Source organism: Lissotriton vulgaris, chromosome 7 (genome assembly GCF_964263255.1).
Source record: "Lissotriton vulgaris chromosome 7, aLisVul1.2, whole genome shotgun sequence".
In the NCBI taxonomy this organism is placed as follows: Eukaryota; Metazoa; Chordata; class Amphibia; order Caudata; family Salamandridae; genus Lissotriton; species Lissotriton vulgaris.
In genome coordinates this window covers 1,732,661,614-1,732,667,923 of record NC_141695.1, presented here as the reverse complement: position 1 = coordinate 1,732,667,923, position 6,310 = coordinate 1,732,661,614, and the positions used below count along the sequence as shown (strand labels likewise).

At 41.5% G+C, this 6,310-nt stretch overlaps 1 pseudogene; it reads left to right on the top strand.

Annotated features, from left to right (window-relative positions):
- Nucleotides 1-3,754: 3,754 nt before the first annotated feature.
- LOC147706489 (epidermal differentiation-specific protein pseudogene) lies at nt 3,755-4,754 on the top strand (annotated as a pseudogene).
- The last annotated feature ends 1,556 nt before the right edge of the window (nt 4,755-6,310 follow it).

The following is a 6,310-nucleotide window of genomic DNA, read 5'->3' as shown; positions in this document are numbered from 1 at the left end:
CGAATTCTCTACGCAGTAACACACAAGTTATTTCTCCCGCTGTTCAGCACACGCACCCTACTCCATTGCTTACGCACACATTTTGAAAATATCTCACTGATGTCACTGTTTATGTGCACACCATACTGTTGTACTTCGGTATTAAGCTTACGTTACGATTTTAGGGACACGTGATCAAGAACACTGCGCTCACAACGTTGTTTTCACTGCAAGCACAGTAAATGTTCTGAGTCACCGCTAACACAACGATTTGTTAATATCACCATAACCAGATGGTGTAGACCACTTCTTTTCACTAAGGCACACCTACTTTGAATTCACAGTGGTACACCGATGCCATAATTCATTCATATGCCAGACTTGCGTTTCACATTTTACTTTATTTATGTGAGACCTAGGACTTGAATTCGATAATAGATTACCATTCCTTTGTTTTAGGATTAACCCCCTGAAGAAGGGCGAATGCCCGAAATGCATTGGGGACCCTGTTAATTTTGTGAACATTCTATGCTAATGAATAATGTGAACCTAACATTATAACCAAAACAAGGAATTAATTGAATGGATTAATCATAAAAGAAGATTAAATGAAAACGAATGGAAATACTGAGTTGTTGATCGATTTATAAAGTATACAGAATACAAGGAGTGCCGGAAGAGTTCGTTTTTTCCCTGTCAGCGAACGCTTATCAAGTATTTCAATAGTTTCACACCTCGTGAACAGGAGGTGATACTCTCAGGCACCCAGAAATGCTATGAATATTTGAAAGTGCAGTTTACCATCCACACACCCCAAAGGAGTGCGACCATCAACTTTCAAGCATCTTTAGATTCCTAGAGGAGTCAGGTATGGAGAAGAGGTGTGAAGTAGAGAACAATCTGCTTGTCTTTAGTAGTGGTTGCAAGATTAGTGCAGGGATGAGGGAGGACAAAAGAGAGTTGCAAGAATGTCTTTAAAGGCATAGATGGAACATTTGGGAACGTGCTTTAGGAGTGTGGGAGAAAACGTTTTGTGAGAGGAGGCCAAGTACAGCGAGTGCATTAGAAGCACTAAACTTTCTAAGTCATACATAGGTGCCTTTGACAGGCACTGCTGCAGGACCGCCACAGTGCATGCCAGACCACGAAAAACTCATAATATGGCGGGCAGGAGGCGGCCCTGTTTGACTGTCCTGGAGGGGGCGGTGGCGTAGCGGGTCACTCCAGGACCGCCAAACCCGTAATCAGACCCTCAGACACAACAAACTAGAAGGCACAGGTTTCCAAATCCACTAGTTAATAAGTGTCAATGGAGTCCAGCCACATGCAGTTTCAGTGCAACCTGTTGAAAGGCGCAACTTCTCCAATTCACCAATTCATTTGAACCTGTGAAATCCACCCAGTTGTAGTGTATGTGCAACAAAGTGAAAGGTGAAGCTTCCAAAAATTCAGGAACAGCATAAGTGTCATTTATTAGGAAAAATTATTTTTTGGGGGCACATATATTATAGTTGTGCAATAATACTAAGTACATTCAGCCCACAAGGCACACTAGCATGACAAAAATAGCAATAGTATTGGAGTATGTGAGATATTGTTTCAGGTGTGTGTGCTCCTAAAGGTCATCCTCCAAATTAAGTTAAAGGGAAAAAATCTGAATCCCAATAAAGAATTTGGTTGCCATTGGATACAGTTCTACGATGGCCTGGCACAGGGAATGGTGTTCTCTCTCTGCATCACTTATGGTGAAACTTCATCCACTACAGTGTCAAGTACTTTGCTTAGGAACAATATACTACAGTTGTTTGTGAACATGAAAGGAAACCAGGTCACAAGTCTACAGAGAAGGAAAATATATAATGGCAGTCAGACGTGATTAAATTAGGAGAAGGATGGCACAGTGATACAGCATCAGTGACATCTGACCCTACACAACCCAAGGGGTATTTGTGTGCCAACGAAGTCTGGAATCTCTCCAGGTTTGAAAACACAATTTTTCTTAGACTGAACTTCAGATACAATGCGGCTAAAATATCCGAATCAGGTTTTAGCCATTGCTTTGGCTACATTCTACTCGGTACGTACCTTTGCTGACTCCCTCACCTACATTTTTACAAATATTCTTCGCCAACTCAAGATTAATTTACTAGACTTTCAAAGTGGGATATTAGTCCTATTTCTATCACACACAGTTTTCTCGAATAGTAAACAATTCCCTACGTTTGTTCCCCAAAGTTAGTTCAAAGTTACTTCTGCGTTAAGTGAGGAAGAAGAGAAACACAGAGAATTTGTATTTTTATTTAAAAATATTTTTGTTTGTATAAATTGTAAGACTACATTTACTGCAGTGAAAATTGATATTGACCCATACTATGCTTCTATTATAAGTAAGTGTCAACATCTTTGCTGTTTAAGAGGACCAGGACATGGTTTCTGGTTTATGAAATGAAATGAATTTGTACTTGTAAAGCGCACTGCTGCCCCAGCAAAGGGGCGTCCTGGCGCTGTACTCATACCGCTGTGAAACCCTTCCTGGCTTTTCCCTGTGAAATGTCCACTCCTTGGCACCCCCAAGGTGAAGCGAGGCATCCCAGCGCTGTTGGGGCTATTGTGGAGATTAAGAAAGTTATTGCCCAGAGTTGCAGAGTCAGACCCATGATTAGAATAGGCACTGAGGCGAGAATGATCAGGTCCGAGGAAATTGAGCCCAAGACCCGCCAAGGCGGGAATTGAACCCTGGCCCCAGGACAGACCTCTGCATCAGGGTCTGCCGCTCTAACCATTGAGCCACACTTCTCCACTCCGGTGATTTACTCAAAACCATTATGTATGGGCTATCTACACGCCTACTAAACCCTAAAAATGTGCAGTAGCAAACTGCTTTAACTGTGGTACCTCTAAAGTATTGGTGAACAAAGCTCAAAGGGCCAGATTTATGACCCTAAATTGCCTGCACAAACGGGTTGCAATCCGTTTGTGCATGCAAAATGGCGCAGGGCCATGTACAATTCTTCAATAGCGAGTCATAATTTATTTGCGACTTGCTATCTAGGAATTGCGAGTCGTTATTAGGAAGGGGTGTTCCCTTCCTAATAGTGTCCGCAAAGCAATGTATGAATGTTTTGTGACCGCAAATGTGGTCGCAAAACACTCGTAAATTACCATCCTCTTGAAGAGGATAGTAATGCAGTCACAATTTGGAAGGGGTCCACTGGGGACCCCTTCCACTTTGTGACTGTCTCTAAAAATATATATATTTTTTATAATGCATCACATTTTCCTTTAAGGAAAACGGGCTACATAAAAAAAAAAATACTTTATTGAACGGCAATCCCAGACATGGAGGTCTGCTGATCTCAGCAGGGCACAATCCCTGGGAGGGCCAGCCATTCTCAATGGGGTACCAAATTGCGACAGGCTCATTAATATTCATGAGCCTCGCATTTTGCGACCCCATTGGGAATTGCTAAGAGTGTCTCTGACACTGCAGTACATACCAATTTGCGACTCACAAATTGCAAGTTGCTATTGCGACGCAATTTGCTAGTCACAAATTACTTGGTTGTACATGTGGCCCGTAATCTGGAAAGCCATTTTCCAAGCACAGGCGGCAGAATGTAACCGTTTTGGTGATAAAAGCTTTTCTTTGCATGGAGAAGAATCACTGCTGTGTATTTGTGCAAAACCCTACTTGATGTTTCTCCACTGTGTTGCTTTTGTTTTACATTACAGAGTCAAAGAAGGGAACACGTTTGACATTCTGAAGCTTGCAACCATGAACACAATCATTGTCTATGAACATGCTAACTTCGGAGGACTCTCTAAGACATTTACTTCAGATGTTCCTAATCTGGTGAATGAAAGCTTCAATGACTGCATCTCTTCTGTGAAGGTCGTCGGCAAGCCCTGGGTCCTATACGAGGATATACACTTTAGGGGACAATGCCTACCCCTGGAGGAGGGAGAATATGCACAGATTAGCAAGAATGATTGGGCATCTTCTCTTAGGCTGATCACTGAAGACCTGAGAAATCCCCAGATCACAGTCTATCAGGATATTGATGGAGAGGGCAGGGCTTTAGTGTTGACTCAGGAGACCAATCTAGTGTTTGCAGACATGAATGATACGGTCTCCTCCCACAGAGTCCAGAGTGGAGCCTGGGCTCTGTACCAGGATATAAATAAAGGTGGGAGGTGCATTATAGCCAGGGCTGGTGAATATTTGGCGAATTACCGTGATATCGGTTTCAATGATCAAGTCTCCTATGTGTATCCTCTGCGCCCTGGAAGGTCCGGTATGTAAGCCACGGTTCTGTGGGACAGTAAGACAGGTAGAGAGTGAAAGGAACATTCAGGTAGATCAGTATCATCAGAAACATCAATCAAACATTGAGCAGCAGTTCACTGCTACTTCTTCCAAAGAGTTTTAATAAGTATGTCTCCCATAGCTTCGAATTCAGCAGTGATAGATCAGTAAAGGTGGGTACCTCATTTACCTTGAAAGAAGTGGTTTATGTTAATACAGAGGTGCCCAACACCTTCCCAGTGAAGAAAGATGAGACTCAGTCATCCCCGACGAAGTAAAATACAGAGTTGAGCATGCCAGTGAAGGCTCCAACACGGTCGAATGTGACTGTCAGTTTCATGTGCAAGGAGGTCACAATTTTAGTGCAAGTGGAGCTTAAAATCACCCAGGGTGGTAAAACTCAGATCAAAACCGATATCAATCTGCCACAAAAACCTATATTGAAGTGCAGTGCCATCCCTTCGGTTGATCTCAGTGGGATCCACTCCATCTTCTCCTTAGCGCACATGCCTCGACATTGGTTCAGTACATTTTGGGTGACTGTATTTTCCTTTAAACTGAGATGCCTGAGAGCAATCCTTCCAATTATGGTTGCCATTTCCCCAGACATTGCTTCAAAAATCAGCCTTAGGCAAGAGGTTACCACATTGTGAATAGTGAGTTAGGTTCCTCTCCTCCAAATATCTCTGTCTGAACTCCTGTGGAAATCAAAGTGTTTCATTCACCGACTGGCCTCTGGCAACCACTGCTGCACCTGTAGACATTTGTAGGGCCCGCACTACTTTTATGACAAGTATTGACCCATTGCATTGTGACACTCTTTCACTACTAATGGGCCAGTTAAGATGTCGGGCAATGATTTATACCTTGAAGAAACTGCAGTAGCTAATTCACCAGAGCAGTCTATATTTGGTTCTAGGACACTGCATGGCCAGACATTAAAACACTAAAAAACACATTCACTTATTTCTATTGCTCATGGTTGTACTGGTAAACACATGTATAAATGAAACTGAACTGAGGGTTCATTGACATCACTAGTCTGCAGCACATGCACCTTTATGTGCTGGTCTACTGCCAGCAATGAATTTGAAGTTCCTTTTGTGATTTTCTTTGTAATGTTTACTTCCATCATACTACAGCATAAGCTGGTACATGAAGGGTTTCTATCATCTTATTTTAAATCTAGTCAATTAACACAAATCACGATTTCTAAACATCCAACTACTGAGGTGAACGTAGCGAAGATAACTAATGTAATATTTAAGTATTAATTTTTTTTTTGCTTTACTACAATAAGCAAAGCAAGTCAATGATCAGGGTTTTGTTTCCTGTATGTTATTTTTGTTATGCCTTCTGACTAAATAAACCTCAGTTATGACCAGTTCTTGTGTACATTTGTCTCTTCTTTTCTTTTGCATTGCAGGCCTTCTCTGCCCACAACATTTACAAAGACATGTCTTAGAGAGGATAGTTTGAAGAGCACAGTCTCACTGACTGAAGCTGCCAAGAGACTGTGACACTCTAAGAGAAGGAATATGGTGTCTGTCTCCAAGAATACCTATCCCACATAATCTGTTATCATTTTATGCTTTTGTCTCATTTTATTATTCACTCACAACAGTCTGGACAAAGATCCTTGAGTGCGTGCACATACATACTCATGCATTTGCACATACTTGCAGAAACAATGATCAAAACACAAAACTACACAAATAAATGCACACATATACATTCCCAATGAACAAACACATACACTAAAGCATGTAACCAGAAACATACACACGTATGCTAAACTCTCTGTGAAACACAACACACACAGACGTAAACAGATATACACACGCCTGCATACTACTATCCAAATCCACACAAACACATAAAATACCAACATAGAAATATAAATTCTAATATATACACAAATATACACACATACAAACAAAATAACAATGTAATATGCAGACACAACAGCACAAAACGTCCTAGAACTCTGAGCAGATTATGGTTTGAATTTTGTTAAGACTTCTC